The 20,296-nt window shown below is 39.0% G+C and overlaps 1 protein-coding gene across 1 annotated transcript in view; it reads left to right on the plus strand.

The window, feature by feature from the left end:
- The window catches only part of PRTG (protogenin), an 84,562-nt gene that overhangs the window by 14,963 nt on the left and 49,303 nt on the right, over positions 1-20,296 (plus strand). The gene's annotated exons all lie outside the window — the stretch shown is intronic.

A 20,296-nucleotide genomic window follows, 5' to 3' on the forward strand; every position in this document is an offset into this window, starting at 1 on the left:
TTAATACCCATCTCTTTGCCTATAGAATATACTTCTGCAGGACTGTTTAGCCTGTTCCATAGAACAAATCTAAGGTAAAACTGCTTTTTCTGTATTTTTTGTTTGTCACTAGGATAGCATGGGAACGTCTACTTAGAGATACAGAGACATGGGATTTGTTAGGGAAGTGGTCTTTGTCTCTGGAAGTAGCACTTGCTATGACCATATTTGCAAATTTGGTTGTCCTGTAAGTTTTGAGGAAAAATCTTAAGCTTTTTTTGTTTGTTTGGGGTTTTTTTTTGTGCATATGTTCAACACAGACTTAGCTTGACTAGGTATAGACACTGAAGATGCTGTTTGTGCTGAGCATGTTTCTTGTGAACACTGGGCTGGGCTTTCCCTCTAAGCAGTCCTAGGCAGCTGTGGACTTGCCTTTTTTTCCTGTTCTGAATTAATGAGGAGCTAAAATGTGATCTAACGCTGGAGAAACCGGCTGGCATTGAAAGCTGAAGTACGTGAAAACAATGGTCTAATTACCTGGTGAGGGAGTTTGGGAGAAGTGGGTGACGTAGAGGTGTGAGTGGTCTCATGTGTCTAAAGGTCAGGAAGGGGAAGAGAGAAATGCATTGGTGAGAAGCAGCAAGTACTAAGGAAAAGCTTTGTGGAGTGAGGCTTGGGGCTGGCTCGGTTTGGAGATTGCTGTGGGTACAAGTTGGGAGTGGGAAAGGAGCAAGGGGCTGGCAAAGGCTGACTCAAGAGAGTGTGCCCACTGGAGCAGCTGATCTTTCAGGACATGGAATGTGGACCCAGGAGTCCTGGACTTCCCTTGGGAATTTCAGAAAGACAAAGAACAACCTCACAGTCAGGGGAGCTTTGGAGGATTTAAATTGTATCACTACTTCAGCCAGAAGCTTCCACAATACATGACATAAGTCAGCTTGTCCCTACTTTCTGTGAGAAGGCTGTAACTACATGTTTTTTATGGTCTTGATGTTTGATATGAGCTTCTGAGGTTTGATCAATTGCAGGTGCAACGAAGTGGGGGAGCCATGGTTGCAACACATAGGGTGCTGTGAAGGATCGACGTCGTATCTTTGACACCTAAATTTAGTTAATATTTTGGGCCACCATCCAACTATTTGTCCATACCCAACAGTTAAAATTAAAGTAATAATAAAACGTCATCTCAAGGTGTTGCAAGAGTAGATGCATTAACATTTGTGAAGAACTGTAGTGCAGAACCCTGCAGAAAAGACCATAGGGAAGTTAATAACTGCCTTTGGGGCAGCGCTTAATAGAGTGTAATAAATAAGGAATGAGGCCACACACTGAAGAGAGAAGAGAAAACAAAATATTGAATAGATGCTCATTATGTGAGCACCATTCAATTGGTACTGTGAATAGTGGGAGAAGTGTGATTGTGTGGTTGGATTGTTTCCTACAGCGTGTATATAAACAGAGCAAATCAGTTACATAAGCAGCTTCATTTCTTCAGTTTCCTAACTTATGAGCATTTGGGTTTGGAAATTTTCAACTTCTTTGTGTATACACACATGTAAGAGGCAGAGATATACTGAATACTGTGTTAGTGGGAAAGTTTAGAGATTAGCTTCATTTATCTAGTTATGTTGGTAATGCAGCAAAAAATGAAATGAATATGCTTGAAAGTATTAGAGTTTTATATAGGCAAGGTGTCAGGAAAAAGACTCATAACAAGGGCCAGCGATAAGTTTATCAGAACTTTTTGATTCAACCAAAACATGGGCTAGTGTCTAAGCGTGTATTTAACAATAGCTTTAACTTGATAATTCTAAAGAGCTTTTTTGTGGTGCATATTGTTAGGTAGGTGCTAGGGAGGACTGTGGGCTCCAGTGCTGCAGAGGAGTTAGCACCTGTGGGTTTCACCTCCTCCTTTGTCTGGTCTGTCTCTTTTCTCAAGCACATAGCCTAGAGTGCCACCTACTTGTTAGGCTACAGGTCTAACCTTGGGCTATAGGGCAGCTTTCTGGAAATACAGCCCAGCAGTCATGACCAGAGAAAAGCCCCGATACTCTTTTTTTTGTTCTTTTTCTGACATATTTATGTAAAGAATCTCAAACGCAGTAAAGTATTCAATACGTGCCTTCAGTGCAAGGTATGCACCTGGGTCCAGTTGGGAATCTGGCCCTTTGTGTGCCAAGACCTTTCTCTGAGGGTGTTTTACATGGGCATGTTCAGAAGCTGGAATTATGAGGAAATGTAAAGCATGATTTGTACTTATTTTAAGTGTTCCTTTCTTCACTATTTAGTTGCTGCCATGTTTGCCATTGTCTTGCGTTTACCTAAATAATGGTTGCCCGGCCTTTCACAAACTTGTGAAGAGGAAAGATGGTGACCACCTGAAACAATAATATCTGTGGCAGAATAGCCTGAGAACTTTAAATAACCAAAGGGGACCGTTTCCAAGGCAGCCGAGTGACCTTTGGATCCCAGAAGCAGGCTATTCATAGAGGTGAAGGCTTTGTCCTGCTTTGACCAGTGGTCACTGAACTCTGGCAGGCCCCTCGGCTCACCATCTTGGCCCTAGACTAGCAGCTGGTGATTGATTCATTTAGCTGTCCAGATTCACATTCTTCTGTCAAGGACTTGTCAAGGAAGAAAAAGGTTCTATGGAGGGCTATTCATTTTACTAAAAGGAAAGGGATGCATTATATGATTGAGTGGATTACTTTTGGGTCAGAAGAGTTCCTGCATTGCTCTGTTTTAATTTGGCCTTCAATCAAAGAGAGATTTAGTTTATCAGCACAGTGTGGTGCTCATGAAGGGGGACAGATCGTTTCAATTCCATCAGTGCAATAGGGCTGTTTTGTTTTGTGGGTTTTCTGTTGTTTTGCCCCTCCTTTCTATGATTCGTCCCCCCCACCATTTTTTTTGCCAACAAATCCATAGATTTTTGTGATTAGTTGATACAACAGAGGGTAAAGAGTATTCATTTCTATTACTCTCACTCTTAGTTTCGATGTATATGATATATGAATTGTAGTGCTCCTACTACTTCTCATATATGGTGTTAAGCAACCCAGAAAAGCCTGGAGTAAGTAAAAGATTAGTGTGTTACTTCTGTTTTAGATATGGAAAAACCTGAGAAGAGAATGGATTCTACAGAATCAAACTAACAAATTACTTTCTTACAGACAACACGAACAGCTGTAAAGCTGAGGGTAGAACCAAATATTTTCTCTCCAGTCCCCATTTTCACCCGATGAACAAAAGTTTGTTGTACAAACCCAGCATTTTCCAAATGCACAAGAGTGCATTTGTCCATTGAGAATCCCTTTTTTTTAAAACAAGAGGGAAGTGTTTCCATTCTGTTCTGGTTTAACCCAGCTGGCAACTAAACACCACACAGCAGCTCACTCACACACCTCCAGTGGGGTAAGGGAGAGAATTGGAAGGGTAAAAGTGAGCAAACTGGTGGGTTGAGGTAAAGACAGTTTAACAGGTAAAGCAAAAGCCGCACACACAAGCAAAGCAAAACAGTGAATTCATTTACTGCTTCCTATCAGCAGGCAGGTGTTCAGCCACCTTCAGGACAGCTGGGCTCCATCACACGTGACAGTTCCTTGCGAAGTCAAATGCCATCAGTCCCAATGTCCTCCCCTTTCTCCTTCTTCACCCAAAATACATACAGAGCGTGATATTATATGGTATGGAATATCCCTTTGGCCAGTTTGGGTCAGCTGTCCTGGCTGTGCCCCCTCCCATCTTGTGCACCTCGCATGGCATGAGAAGCTGAAAAGGCCTTGACAACAATTAGCAACAATTAGAACATCAGTGTATTATCAACATTATTTTCATTCTAAATCCAAAACACACCAATGTACCAGCTACTAGGGAGAAAATTAACTCTATCCCAGCCAAAACCAGGACACATGCTTTATGAAACTTGAATCATGTTTTCAATTTGATAATTAATGCATCCAAAAATCAACTTTGAGTTTCACTAAGGAGGTGTGTTTGCTTGTCATGGTGTTGCCAGGCTATTCTGTCCATCTTGCCTTCAGCTGTGCTGTATTCCCTTAGCATTAGGATTTTTTTGCTGATCTTCTTCATGAAGTAATGAGAAAAGAACATTGTTACTTAGCTCCTTCCACTGGAAATAAGAGGTGTTAAAGAGCAGATCCCGCCAGTTAACCTTCTGCCTCTGTTTGAATGAACATGATGAGCTGCAGCAGATGAAATATGACCTTCAAGTTTCTTTACTTCACTCTCATAAGCTATGTATTGTTTTGATTTGGCTTATTGAACGTATTATGAGGGATTTCTGATTGGCTTCAGGCCAAGGTGTTATGCTTCTACTGATGGAAGTACAAGTGCATAATTTAGAATAAAATACAGTGAGGACTGGTCTGTTGTATTCTTTTCTCTTCCTCTTTTTGAGGCAAAAGGGAGAATTTTATATTTTTTGAGACAAATGAGCGGCTTAACTATCTTAATAGCACAAGAGAGAAAGGAAATCTGAGATAATCTAACCTTGCTTAACTCTTTTCTGTTAGACATATCTACAAACGTGTCAGAAATCTGGGATAAGTACAACACCTGTTGAGTAGGCCTCCTCCTTTCATGGAGACCTGGTGGTATTCCTTTCATGTCTGCAGTTGCATTTCCCAGGGATCAGTCCCCTTTCTCAGAGCTTGCTTGGTTCAGGATGGAGTACGATGTCTAAGTTGGAGGTACCAGCTTCCCTGTGCTCCAGGTAACACTTCCTTCAGCACCTTTCCAGTGGCTTTGATTAATAGCCTTGAGTTGGAGAGAAATAACAAGCTTTTGAAAATCTTGGAAAAGGAAGATGGGTTATCATTGTGTATTAGAGAATATAAGTAATCTAATGACCAGGGCTATTACCAACTTAGTAGCACAGGGTTATTTGCTTGCACTATGACTGGGCAAACCGGAAATCCAACTATTGCCTCCCACCCAAGCAGTCAATAGCCGTAGCAAGGTGACTTACTCTAAAGACAAATTTTTTTTGGTTACTTCTGTTTGCCTTTGATATGAGGGATTTTATGCTGTGTTCAGCATAAATTTGCAGGATATTTTCCAGACACATATGGAAGTGAGAGAAATGTAATTGGGGAAAAATATAGGGATTTCTATGAGTTGAAGGCAATATGATTTTTGTTTGGAAGCCACACTTTTGATTTGTTTTATGTGAAAGGTGCAAGACTTATAAACTCTTTCCTCTCCTCTACCACCAGAAATTTTCAGATGAACATCTAATTAGAGGATTTAAGTAGCTTCAATAAACAAGCAGTACTGACAGTGCCTTTTTGTGTGTGTGAAGTTTGTTTCTGTTTTTCTCCCTGCTGCTCTCAAACGTTAAGACATTCAGAATTTTGCTGTTAGTTATTGTCCTGTGTAGCAAGACAGTTATTGGGGAAAGATCTGTGGGCTGTGTAATGTAGTTGGGGGCATTTGGTGACAGGAAAATGAGCTGCAAGGGCGTTTGGCCCTTGAGAGTGGAGGCATCTCTTCTTTCCCCATGGGAACACTGAAATGTTGACATTTGGAGAGGGGGCTGAAGGGCTTGAATTCCCAGCACCTCTCCTCAGCATCTTGCAGTGAAATTGTGTCTTTCATCCTGGGATGCTGATTCTGAAACAAAAAAGCAAAAAATGGAGAGTGCTTCTGTCTCTCAGGGATAGCATTTCTGACAGTCTGAAGGCTTACAGCACCACCATATCAACTTACACTCATTCATACGTGGATGGTGTCAGTTTGCCATTGTATGAAATGAAACATCTTCCTCCACCTCCCCCCAAGATGTGAGGGAAGGCGCAGTGGTGGGCGGCGTGGCAGAGGAATGTGTGGGGCCCCGCTCCTGTCCTGGGATGTGTTCTGTGGTGCTTTCTCTGATTGATGAGCTGGGCAGGGTGAGGTGGAGAGCGGGTATTGCATTCTATTGGGGTCTTGTTTTATGTTAGCCAGGAATAGCATTTATTTATTTTTAAAGGTACATGACTGATAAATAGAGGTCTTACCCTTCGGCTGGCATCTGCAGTGAAATTAATTGATCAGAATGAATTAGTGCTTACAGTGCTGGAGACTCTTGCTGCACAGTGCTGAAATTCTTTTTTGTGTTGCACCAAGTGATTATTATGGTTTTTTGGTTCTTTTTTGAGTGTTCTTCGTGGAGCCTTAGAGTCATAGCAATCAATCTTTAACTTTCCTTTTTTTTTTTTTTTTTTGAATGCGAAATCAGAATAGTTGTGAAGGGATGTGTCTTTTGTTGCACAATCCTGCTTGTGTTCTGATCCTTCTCTTCATGTCATGAAGTGCAAAACTGTGTCGGATGTTCCCCATGCAGCAGTTGGGGTATTAAGCAGAACTAATTCTTCACAGAATGGCAACAACTCCAAAGAAAGGCCTCCATAGGATTAAGCATATACTAGAAGGCAATCACTTGGCAAACTGCTGAAGGAAAGCAGTCCTTTTTGCAAGGGAGAAAGTGGTGTGTTCTTTCTCCTGAATGCATGCAACCACACAAGTAGAACAGCTTTGAAGCTGGTTAATGTGGCTTACTGTGTGCCTTTTCTGTACTATTACCTACATTCTTGTCTGCAGAAGAGCAGAGAGGAATTCCTTGATAAATGCATTAGCATTTATTGTGCACTTCTGTGGCCACACACTGTTGTGTGGATGATAGATAGACTGAGAAGGGAAAACCCCAGCTGGGATGCCTTCAAAAGCGAAAAGATCAAATCTCTCGTGCTTGTTTACATGATTCAGTAGGATATGTCGGTTACACCATCAATAAACTGTTGATTATATAGAACCACATACTTCTAAGCCTCAATCTTTTATTTCCTTTAAAATGGTGCTAGTAGAGAACTCCCGAGGTGATATGTATGACTGGTTTCATTGGGAAGGGTGGTAGTGGTATATTTTTTGCCACTTATTAAAAGGTTGAGGTGTAGTAAGACAATATGTGTGGTTATGTGAATAGCTTACACATAGCTGCAAGAGGCAGAAAGCACCATTGTCGCTTTGACCATGGTAAAGTAGAAAGACCTGGGTGTGTTGTCCTGTACTTTATTCCTTCACAGATTGGGAATTTTGATGCTTGCCTCTGCATTGCAGTTCTCCTGAATCATCATCTCTGTGGCTCAAAGAGCACCTGATGGGCCAGAGTGTGAACAGTAAAATAAGATGCTCATGGGTTGATAGTATGTCAGTTAGGATCCTCCTGCTATTTTCTCCAGTGCATTGGTGCTGCCAAGGATCCCATTTATTGTCACAATTATGTTAATACGTAATGAATAACAAGCTTCCTCTCTGTTGCAGTGGTCTGAAGAAGTGAGGAGGAAACAGTACAATCTCATAGTCACTCTGCCAAATTGTACTTTCATGTTCCTGCATGTATGTTTCTGCATTTAAGAGAACTTTTTGAAGGGTGGTTATCCACTTTTACGGAACCAATTTTCTTAAACTATTTTCATGTTTTTCCTTAACATACAGCAGGCGTGCTAATTATGAACTCTTTCTGTTGCTAAGGTTAACACTTTCCAAAATCCATGGTGAACACATGCTGCTGCAAAAGGAAAGAGCATTTTTCATAAAGTACAATATATCCTCAGATGAAATTATTGCATTTATGCTTGAAAAAATGGATCAGTGTCATAGAGACTCCTGGTGTATTGTGTATTATAATAATTTGGAATTCACAGTTTTACCCATGAAGGAAAGCTTAGACAGCCAGGCACATGTTTAAATGTTGAGAGTCTGGTGTGCCATATGATGTGTCCTGTGCCCAGAAAACAAACATTTACGGGGCTGAAATTTCTGCGACAGTAGTTAAATGGAAGTGGTAGGGCTTGCTTCTGTCTTCAGTGATGTCCATGTGTGTAGGAAGGGGTTGCGTTTCCAAAACTGTCTCACCAAAGGGAGGCTGTTCCAGAACCACGTGCCTCATTTGTTCTTTTTTCTGCTTTTTTTTCTCTGAAGCAGCCAAAGATGACACTCTGTCTTTGAGACCTTGTCTCCAGACCTTGCACTTCTAAAGAGCTCTTGCAAGAGGGGAAGAAAGTTTTGTTTTGTTTTTAACAAAAACAACCTTGGGAAAGTCAGGATGTACAAGGAAAAGGCTATTCTCAGGTGTGTTTTTTTTTTTTTTGGTGGAGGGGGTGGACACGGGATGTGACAGTGTCCTTATCTTGTCAAATTTCCTCTCCTTTCCTGTCAACTGTGTTCAACATGCAGCCTTTTGAGTCTTTCTCATGACTTTCTGCACTGGGATATATCAGAAACCTGCTCACAGTAGTTTCCATTCTGTATGTGGAGAAGACAATATACTTTTCCTGCTTTCTGAGGATGCTGTAAGAAAGAAGGAATAAAAGGATACTGTAGGTAAGAAAGAATAAATGGGTACATTTGCCTAAAAACCTAGTCCAGAATAGTCTACTCAAATTCCAGGCTTTCAGGAAGAGAAAATACTACATATGAAACTTCAGACTGGTCCTAACTTTGAGAAGCCAGTGGTGAAAACTGTCTCTCTATGCGTGTGTGGCCAGAATCACTTTTGCAGAATCTAGTCCCAACCCAAATGGTGGAGAGCTTAGTGAACTTCAGTGGATGTATTCAGACTTGGTTATTTCTGTACAGAGATTCTTAGAGTGATCATTTGTCAGCCACTGAATTAGGAGCTTTAAAGAAAGGAGCAGGGGGACCCGAAAGTGTTAGAGGAAACAAATGAGATTGCAGCTGACATCTCCAAGGGAACTTTTGTTCAAGGGTGCTCAGGCTGTTGACCTCTTCGCTTCTCCATTTCATTGCCTTTAGATTATAGCATTCTTTGGTACCAGAAAAGTAGTGGCTAGTTTGTGACTGGGCAAATGCTACCTTTTTTTTTTTTTTGGTGGGGGAGGCAATCATGGACATTGCTGTGCAAAGATTTTAATGTATAAATAATCAGTTTTGCATTGTATTTTAAAAGTGTGGGGTTTATATATTAAGCTAATTATTTATTTCCTTTTCTCCCTTCTTACCAGAGACTGAAGAGTAATTCTTAGTGATCTGCATCTTAGTTTGGAGATCATTATCTAAAAATTATACTTCTTAGATATCTGTCAGCAAGTTGGCAAGAATATGAGAGAGGAAAGGAAAAATTAAAACATACCATTGTTCCTTACTTTTTCCATTCCTTTCTCTATTGCACCTCTTTCTCTTTGTTTAGTTTTAGTGGCAGAACTAAGTATGTAGTAGGCTAGAAGTGAACATTTTTGCAGCAAGGTGACCATAAGTTTTAGCAGAGCAGACTCTTTCCCAATATAATTGACTGGCAGTTTGTTGGAGGTGAAACTGCAGTAAGCTCTGCAACGGACCTCACCGTTTAGCTTAGCAATCAGGGCCCTGGAGAAGTTTTGTCCAGAGCAGAGGTAATGAATTGAGAATAGCAGAAAGGACAGATGGCCCAAATCCTCACTCATTACCTCATCTGGGGTCTCCTTGGTATTTATCAGTGAAAGCTTTCTGTGATTAACCTGATGTGCAGAGCAGCTTGTGGTCCCTTCAAAACTCAAAATGTGATTTTTTTTTGAGAGGGTCTTTCAGACTAATGCCTCAGAAAGATTTGCTCCTTGCCTACAACCTGTAAATACTATTCTGTGAGCTGAAATGTGAGGAGCACATGGTGTGAAGGATCAGTTTTGTCTATAGGGCATGTCAGATTTCGTGGCCAAACCTGGCTCATTCTCTGTGCTTCCATGTCTTCCATGCTGTAGAAATGGGGTTTCTACTCTTGTCAGTGTTTTGCAATATTTGAACCTTAAAAAAAAAATCTTGTTTGTTCGTCCATTTTTTTATTGTTTAGGTTTGTGTCTTCATGTGTAGGCATATTTTGCAGTCATTTAAAAAAAAAAAAAACAAACAACTTTGTAAAGTTTAGTAGAACAAACCAGAACAACTGCCTTCCCTTCCAGACTTTCTTCTTCCATCCTTCTGATCCCAACAAAACAATATATGCCAGAATTCTGGACTAATGCACACATCATCTAGAGAACTGAGGAGGCACAATAACAGGTCTCTAAGGTAAGGCCCTGACTCAAAGCCTGTTGAAATCAAGAATAAGACTTACTGGTCAACAGGTATCAGCAGGTTGGAAGAAATGAAGAAATGTGTGTCAGCAGTCTTAAACGTCTGGCTCTCAAACTCTCTGGATTTGTGAATGTAAAGTGTGTGGATGCCAATAAGCTATGCTAGTAGCTCCCAAAAATGTTATCCCAGTTTGAGAAAATCTATTCTTTGATGGTAGGAAGGGAAGAGGAACCCAAATTGTAATGCTAAGATGGTGGCTCCTAAAAATGAAGCTCTGTAATTTCCCACTCCATGGGGTTTTCCAAAGCATCAGAATAATAATGATCACTATAGAATATGATTATATTCTGTACAAACTGTAATTCCAATCCACCTTCTTTAAAATGTTAAAATGTCTGCTAGGGGATTCTAAATGGCAAATGGTTAAGAAAAATCTTTGGGATAGACAGATTAATAAGTGTCCCATATCAATTATTGATAGTGGCAAATCAATGCAGCAGTTTCAGTCTTCTTTAACCTCCCTAATATTTAATCGTAATGCTCTAATTGTCTGAGACTGGACTCCTTTTCAATACAATTCTGAACTGTCATCTTCAAAACTGCTGCTATGGTGTTCATACTATCACAATCTAAGAATTTCTTGATATTGGTAGAGTCACAGAGGAACATTTCTTTATCTTTTTGTTTTCATTTTATGAAGAGAAAATGGGTGTATTAGGTTTATTCTGGAAATATATTTAACTCAAGAAATATCTGTGAAAATACACAATGTAACTTGTTTCACAAATAGCATGGTGATAGGCTAGATGGTATCCTGCTTGCTGATATTTCCAGTATACACAGCAGGCTGTGGGGTTTTTGTTCTGTATATTCCTGAACAACGTAGAGAGAGTTATTTTGAAAAGGGAGGTTTATTTGCACTTCCATCACTGCTTTTCTTTTTGGTGTAGACTAATGGAAGCATGACTTGTTACCATACTCAGAATTACATTTTTGTCTCGAACTAGTATTTTTTTATGGAAAAACTTTTGATGGATTTAAACTTACACTTTTTGCTTAGTGAGTAATGGCAAGATTTTTCTTCCTCAGATTTATAAACATTTATTTTAAGGAAGTTTCCCTGCTTCTTGTGGTGATTATAGATGTGTTTTTCAAAACTGTTCTTGAGGATAACCTCCTGATTTTGCTGAGATATTGACAATATAGATTTAGGGCTAAATGCACAGTTAAATTTTTCTGTAGAATTTTCATCCTGCTAGCACAGTAGTTCTTCTGTAGATACATGGACTTTTTTGTCTTGTGAAGAGATTCTCTGCTAGCTATTGACCTGCATGTTTAGATGTTTCCGGAGAAATATGTTAACGAAGAATCTGAAAAGTTCTGAAATATATCTGGATGTAGGAACACTAACTTAGGTGCCAACCAAGCCTTACTTTGTAGCAATGTTAGTAGTGAAAACTATACCTGGCTATAAGGGCTTCTAAACTGACAGGGTACTGTGGTTTGAAGCGTCCTTTTATTTATGTAACACTACTGTTTGCTCCATTCCATCTCTCTCACATTTTTTTTCTTTCTTCCTTAAAATACTTTTTTTCTGTGATGTAATATCTGAATTAGGTCGTTTTTTGGGGTAATTTTTGGTGTTTTCCAGGAAAATTATTTTTCATGTTGGGAAGTTAAATGTCATACTCACTAGTGGCAAACTAGCTTGTTTCTGTCATGTAATCTTGGGTCTGCCTCCTGTCTTCTTTCTGAGTTCTTAGTAACCATCTTGATCAAAGGAGAAGCAGAAATTAAAGCTAAAATATGAAGCTGGAAAACAAAACAGAGGTAAAACGAATACCCTTTAACAGGAATGACCACATTTCCAGACAATTCACACGAATACTGATTTTTAAAGCCATGTCTAACAGTTTAGTGTTAGTACCTCATTAAAATCCAGGGATTAGTAACAGCAATCTCCTTGTTACACATCAAAAGCATTTAGTTTAATTTGGGATTAGACAATACAAGGTGCCATTCTAGCAAAGCTATTTCCAAGATATCAGTGAGGTGAAGTGGGATGGTGTAAAGAGTCTGGTTTCCCTAACTGTCCCAGCTATACTATATATTTGTCTATATATCTGTATGGATTTTAAAATTGTGATGAACTGATTCAATAATCCTTTATAATCTGTGTTATCTCTGGAAGTGCAATTGTCTGGAAAAGCTTGTTTGAAATGTTAAGAAAGGCAGTTGGAGTTATAGGTTCACACTGCCTTTCTGGGACTGGAGGTGTGGTTGGGCTCAGCTTGGTTCAAGGACAATGAAATCTGGGGATACTGGTGTTGAAGAGTCAACACCAACAAGATTTCCCTGTGTACTAGATAAGGGTAATGGGTAACATTCTGCTGTTCTCTCCTGCAAGTATGCAGCATGTGCAGTGTGTGGTAGTAGTTGCAACAGGACTGGTCATTATTCTCCTCTTTTTTTGTCCTACCGGTGTTTCTAAGCATGCAAGTGAGAAGAATAGTCATCTCGAGAGCCCTAATTTAGGAATTAATGAATTTGAAGAGAGGCACAGGATGAGTTTATGGACACTGCAGTCCTCTCCATGTTTTCAGATTTTAGGGAGAAGGAGAGGACTATTGCTATCAGTTGCCTTTTGTTAGGCTGTCTTAGGTCATTAATATGTCAATGTGTGATAGCATTTACTGCCAGGGATATATACAGAGAAATAAAATACAATTTTGAAATTCTAGCCTAAATAAGGAACTCATATAGTATTATCCAGGATTTTCATTATGATTTTTTAACATCTTGGCAGTGATATCAGCAGGCTGTATGATTTATTTGATGATTTTATTTATTTATTTATTTATTTATTTATTTATCTTGTGATCCTCCTGACTTTATGGGAAAAAACTACTTATTTTGTTCTAACTGAGTTAAGTATCAAGCTTTTGACACTGTATACATCTTTGGTTATGAATTAAAAGTAAGTATATTAAACTAACATTTTAAGCAACAGTAGTACAAAACTATGCAATTTCAGAATATTTATTTTAAAATACAAATATATGGAAAAAGTGTATTTTAGTTAAGCTTATTTTTCCAACCACTCTGGCAGAAATTAAAAATAAGAGCTGGCTTTAGGGAAAAAGCCACACTTCCAGTTTATCAGAACAGTTAAATCTCTGGTAATTTACAAGACTGCCATTATCAGTATGTTGTTTGAATTACAATCTTTTCTTCTTTATTCTTTTATAACAGAATGAACTGACACTTTTCCTTTGTGCCTGAAAGGGCCAAATGTGTTCTGGATGATATCACTTCCTCTTACAAATGGAACTCAGTTCTGAGTCTCAGACTCAGTTGTTTGCCTTAAATGAAAGCCAGCAAGAGGAGGGAGATATCTGTACAGACAATGGGTGAGACTGAAGGAAGAGAAAGTCTTTGCAGATTCTTGCATTTATGAGCTAAACTACCAGACATTCATAGTGCAGGAGCAAATCTTTCTGATGCTTCCTGTGGTCAAGAAGACTGGAGGACCAATGTTTTGGTCCCAGGTTAGCATACACTGTTGCATTTCAAAGAAAAGCAAGATAAGATAAAATTGAGAATGATCCTTGGAGTTAGAGAAGGACCGGTTGAAGGAGAACACTTTGCAAGAAGCAAAATCCAAAAACTAGTCTCTTCCTTCATTGTGTGTGCGCACATTTGTTTTCTTCCGGTTATGTCGGATTTTGTCCAGCTTGATGAAGAGGGTATCGGATGGTTTGTTTCTCAAATGTTTGGCTCATAATTATGTGAAGATGTTCTTTAGTATGGTGCTACTGTCTTCATCTGATCACAGTATATCAGTAAAATTCAATTTCCACTTGATCTTGTCTCCTGCTGCTGCAGCTGTAGCAATGCTTCCACTGTGATAAGAGTAGATTATTGTCTGGTTACTTTCCAGAATGACTTACAATTTCAGATCTACTTGTACTTACTTGCAAAGCAAGAACTTTTTCTGTGTAAGTGGTCCAATTAACTACAGTAATCCAAACAGGGACATAGTTATAATACTTCTTTTAATTTATTCTCCTCTTTCTCTTCTATTTTCTTTTAAATTGTATTTTCTTTAAACAGAGGAGGTTTATTCATTGAGTAAAGCCAGGCTGACACTTTGCAAATTTTCTCTTATAGTCTTGCTCCTGCTCAGGTCCCCACTGACCCACAATGCTGCATAGTCTGAGTTTTTGCAGAACAGACAGTGCCAGTGATGTGGACTTAAAATTGTCCATGGTGTGCTGCTGAAAACAGATATAATTTGGACCAAAAAAGTCAACAGGAATCTATAAGGAAAAACTGAGCATTAAAATTCCTTTCATCAACTGTAGCACCTATGTTCAGTATGGTAGTCCTGCTGAATAATACATGCATTAACAAAAAGAAACTTGAAAAGGATATGTGGGAAAAAAATGGGAAGGGAACCTGAGAGAAGGAAAAATCCAGCTTCCTTGTTAATAGATTTAAGATTGTTGTAAGCTGAAGAAGACAACATTTGCCTGTAACTGAGCAAATGCAGAAAAAAATGTAGTCCCTGTGCCAAAAAATTCACAATTTAATTAGGAAAAAAAGAGACTATAGAGAGATTCAGGCAGGAGACTACAAGGAAATTATGCTGGTCCAAGTGTTTGGTCTTGGTCTAGCAGTCTAGTGATTACTGATTTTTTTTATTTTTTTATTTTATTTTTTTTAAGTACATCATGACACAGTGAATTGTAAGGACAGGTTAGATCAAGAACCTTAAAGCAGTCCCTGCTAGAATTTAAAGTTCTTGGATGCTCATACTTTGTATGAACGTATCCACTATTTCATATTCATATTTAGTGGTAACTGAAGATGTTCAGAATCAGTTGAGAGATTCTTGCTACCTTGGTGACTTAATTGGGAGGATATTATATTGCCTTTAAATAATAATGCAAAGGAGATGTTTGTCTCATATCTAGAATGTAAGTTATAGTTTAAATCAGACTTGTAGCCACATTTCTTAGTGAACTAGGAGCATGTTCCCAACTCCTTGAACAAAATACACGTCCTCTTGGGTGACATTTACAGACTGTGTGCTGCTGCATGAATTCATGTATAAGCTGCTTCCTTAGCAGCCTAGTAAAAACATGTCATTTTATATGCCTCAAGAGGTGTCATCTACCTGCATCCTAGAAATCCTTTTTTATGAGACTTTACAGTTATCTGGAGAGATTTTCCTTGTATGTTTAGGGTTCCATACTTCAGTATGGAACTATGATCATTGTATGTTGTATGTCAGAGTTGGCTTTAGGATTATTTTTAATTAAAACAATTTTAAATTGAAACATAATGGCTTATAACCTGCTTAATAATTAAAAAGAAAAAACGGCAATCATATTTTACTTTGAAAGACTTGGATTTTCCCATGCACTTTGTATTTGTACTCTTTGAATGGATGTGTTTCTAAAAAAGCAGCACTCATTTGTAGACTGCCATCTATACTGATTAGGTTTTTTTGGACTGAACAATTTAGGTTTGTGTTGCTGTAAAACTTGTCTCCAATTCAATTCATTTTCAAATCCTGAATGTATCATTTTAAATAAGTAGATTGATGTTTTGTTCTTAAAAATGACTAGGGCTTCCTCTGCTTTCCGATGCAGTTGAACAGCTGTTGAGGCAGCAGAGGCTGCCTCTTGTACCTGTTGATCATCTTGCCACTTTTTTTCTCTGAAATAAGTTTGTTCACTCACTTGGCTTGAAAAGAATGGAGATGTATAAGGGTATCGATAAAGCTATTGAGGTGTGTTGGCTGTGGAATAGCAAGTGTACAAATGGACACCTCAGCTGTCTGTTAGGCCTTGGGGATCATCTGGTGACTGACATGAGGGGGTTTTTGTTTATGTACCAGCTTCATTATCTTAAGTCCACAGATTTGGGGGCCTATCAGTGTAAAATGTGCAACACTGATAAAGCTCTGAAGAGCAAAGAAGAATGAAAGAGAAGGCAGTCGGGGAGAGGTGTAGGTGGGAGAGGGAGGCAGAATGCTGGAAAACCGAAGAGCTTCTTTGTACAAATCTACTCTGGATTGCCTTTTTGCCTGGGAGAAAAACAAACACAAACAGATTCTAGATATTTCTGAAGGACAAAATTAATTTATTTGTGAAAGGATCTTTACTGTAGCATTTGGTGTGAAAAAGTGGCAGGAGCAGCCTTATTGCCCTCGGGCAGGTAGGTGACAGTCCAGGCACCCCTTTTGCTAGGAGTTGTATCACCTCCTGTACTTGCCTGCTCCTTGCTAATACATTTCCCTTTAGCAACCTCACCTGAACTTCCCCTGCTAGAGCTAAAGCCTCTTCCTGCTTCTTCTGTTCTTACTGGCTAATGAGAGTCACCACTCCCTGTCCTCACTAATATCTCCTTTATGTATTTGTAAGACTGTCACATCTCTCTTCAGTTTCCTTTTCCAGGGCTAATCAGGTCCCAGGACTTTTAATCTTCACTTGCAGATCAGTTTCTCTGTTCTCCTGAAATATCTGATTTTTATGCCTCACATTTAAAAAATAATAATTCTAACACTTGATTAAAATGGTAAGGGTGAATATAAGAAATCACTGTCCTTGTGGTAGCACATACACAATGCCCTTTCACGTAATCCCTTTCTACTTACAGTTACAAAAACTTTACCCATATTGCTCCATTTGTGTGACATTCACATCTGAACTGCGTGTACTAAACAGAACTTGAGCTCCCAAATACTTTATTTAATTTTTACTAGCATCTCCTGGGAAACTCAGCAAAGATCCACCCATTAGATCACTTGATAACAGCTCCAGCTCTTTGTACTCCAACCACTTCATCAGAAATGAGGAGAATAGCTATGTGTCTGCAGTCTTGCAGAACTCCTTTCATAACCTGTTTTAAGCCTTGCTCCTTCAAGGACTCAGAAGTCACACTAAACTCAAGGAAAGTATGTACAAGTTGGCTTCGGTACTAAAACCTAATACGCATGTATATTTGTTGCATTTTTAAGCACTGTTTCAGAGAGAGAGCATAATGAAAACTAGATCAAAAAGAGACAATTTGGTATTAAATTTATCGTGCTGTTCCGAAATCCATTTATTTGGAAAAAGCCATAGCTTTTTTTTTAACATGCGAGTTTATTTTTCTCAAGTGAAAACCTCTTTGCCTGAGAATTGGGGAGAGGAAGAAAATATTATTGGTTTCATTGGAAGGGTTAGGGCTGTTACGTAATTATCAGCAGCATTAACACCTAAGTTCTCCAAATTGCATTATGCACTTCTGTTATTTCCACCTGAGTGGTTCATCTGTCTGAGTGGCCATTATCTCTTGAGAAACACTTAAGTGGTTGGTGTCACGTGCTGTAGAGTTTCTCAATATTTGCTGCATTCTGGTTGGATGAAACCCCCGTCTGTGCTACTGTTTCAGTTCAGGGAGTAATTTCAGTTCCGGGGTTTTATTTTCAATTCTTTCAGTTTCTTTATTACACAGTTGCAGTCCAGTCTTGGGCTAGTGTCAGCTGTGATGAAACCCGCAAGCTTTAACAATAATAAACACGTAGGTTGTTGGAATTTCTTTTGCCTTTTAAGAAAACTCATTCAGAAAATCACTTAATGACATGAAGTGTGTGAGTATAAAGTGCAGCATGTAAGGGAGCAAGTAACCTGGCCTTGAGTTTGAACGAGCCTCAGGACTTTATTTCAGGAGTGAATGAAGTGCGTGGGTGTTGTGTTTCTTTTTTGGTTTTGTTTTTTTTTTTTCTCTGTGTGTGTGGTTGGTTTTTATTTATTTTATTTTTATCTTTTATTAAAGTGAGTGAAGGACTGCTGCTGTATTTAAAAAACAAACAACAAAACCCCAGAACTATGTGAGAGATGAGCTGCTTAAATTTTACTTTTTCATACCTTAGTAGTTAAATCTATGTAAACCTGTTTAGGTACGCTTCTTTTTTTTTTTTTTTCTTCGTGCAGAAGAGTATTCAGTCTGTGTATAGTGCAGGAGACACCAGCAAGGTTTCTCTAATATTTAATCAGTGTGTGACAGCAAGTAATCATTTGTTTTTTGAGCCTGTGGATATTTGCCTCAATGGTAAATGAGGGAACTCATACTGGGACTTATACTTTGTTTAGATAAGTTTATTGGACAGACCTGTGTGTTTTATGCCATCAAAGATATTAGTACTCAAAAGTAACTATACAAAAACATGTTCCCATCACATAAATTGCAGGCATTTATGATAGTAAATACAGTTTCTAGCTATTGTTTCTAGCTATTGTTTTCTTCTTCTGTAAGCAGCATTTGGTATCTTGCAAGTTAAGAAAGGTGGGAGCATCAGGTTCTTGGAGTAACATTAATTGTTTTCTTTTGGCTATAAATCTGGGAACAAAATGATTAAATAGACCAGAGAAGAGGGGGAAAACTCAAATAAAAAGGCACTTACATTTATTGCGTTTTGCAGGGTTGTTTTCAGGAACAACGTATGTCTCTTGAGACTTTGTTTCTTATCCATTTTATAGAGCTCTGGCCTCTTAACAGTGCTGCCTTAATGACTTTTTCTTGGGGTTCTGAGTTGGTATCAGCGCTTGCCTTGAAAACAAGCCTGTTACAAAGAGGTCAGGTTTCACGAGACAGCAATAGACTTGTAAAACCAGATTTTACTGGAACAAATAAAGTCAGAATTAAGAAGAAACCAGAGATTTGCGTACAGAAACAAGATACAGAAGGAGAAAGTATTGAACTAAGCTGACAAACAATGTATAATTTTAGATGAGAGATAAGTGGAGATTTTTTGTTTCTAAAACCACGTATAATTACCTTTCTGCCTTGTTAAAATGGTCCTTTTTTATGCCACTGGCTGTGTGGTGCAGCTGTGCTGCACGATGGCTCTGAAACTCGTGTTAGATTGAATTGTGGTGTTCTTGTTATCTATGCCTTTATTACATTCCTAGAAATTTTATTTTGAAAGCTAAGCAGGCTTGCCTAGTTTGCTACATCATGCTTTCTGTGAGTAAATGAAGAATGCAAAGCACTACGTTTTCGTTAGAAACTCTGTTAAGGACAGCACTAAGGAAATATTCTGACTGCAGGTGAACACACGTGTTTTCTGTGTAGGGAGGAGTTAGAACAGAGAAGGAGGGAAGGGAAGAAGCAAGACAAGCCTGGATGCTTCTCCCCCTTCCCTTCTGTAGTGGTAAACTGCAGGAGAGTTGGACTGCGTCAAATTTAGTAGAAAGCAAATCCAGAAAGTTTAGAGTTATGGGAACAACATGGTATATGTGCATGTTATTTGACTTGCATTGAGTCCTTCTGTTCTGTGAAGCTGAACTTGTGTAGGTAGGAAAAGAACTAATAAGTCTCACTTTTCTTCTGATGGTTCCTTAGCAATCAAAAGAAAATCTGTTTAAGGAGAGAACTGTTTTTGTGTCTCCCCCCACAACAAGTTTTAAATTTGTAAGACTTCTGTTGTAACATCTTCATGCAAGTTGTGTGGATTTTTTGTTTGTTCTTGGACCCGGTACTGCTCAAAAGTGAAAGAACAAAAAGTGGAGCATAGGGAAGGAACAAAAAGTGGAACATAGGGAACTGGTTTAAATTCTGCTGGCAAGAGAGGCTAGTTCTGTCCGTGGCAAAGGTGTGTGGGGAACAGGCTGCAGAGTGTGCTGGGGCTGTGGGCACCCACTGCCAAAAGCATGGGACTGGTTGTAAAAATGGATACCAGGAGCATCTCTGCTTGCACCCTGGGAGTCTGGATCATGTTTAGGTGCCAGACCTACTTGCCACCCGCCATGGTATTTGCATCATGTGGCCACAACTGCTTTCAGGTAATTTTGCTGTACAAGGTGGTTTGGTTGTCTCTTTAATCACAGTCTTTGGGAGGTCCATTCACAAAGCTGCAACACTTTAACTCTGCTGGTATGATTAGGAATGTGCATTCCTGCAGTGCTAATGCAACTACAGGAATGCAGTGCGAAAAAGACATTTCTTCTGACCTGGGTGATGAGGTAGGTATAGTAGTAATAGGAATCTTTAAGTTATGTAGTTAGGCCCATGTTAGAAGTAAATTTGTGCATGAAGGGCAAAGCAACCAGGTCATGTCACATTTCCTTCACACTCCAATATTAATCTATCGATGCTATGCAGTAGCATTAAAATGATGGGAGGTGGGAAGCATTCTTTGGAATGCTTGGTGTGCATCAGTACTGTATGTGTCCTTTGTGCAGAAGGGTATTAT

The sequence above is a fragment of the Caloenas nicobarica genome, chromosome 10, assembly GCF_036013445.1.
Source record: "Caloenas nicobarica isolate bCalNic1 chromosome 10, bCalNic1.hap1, whole genome shotgun sequence".
In the NCBI taxonomy this organism is placed as follows: Eukaryota; Metazoa; Chordata; class Aves; order Columbiformes; family Columbidae; genus Caloenas; species Caloenas nicobarica.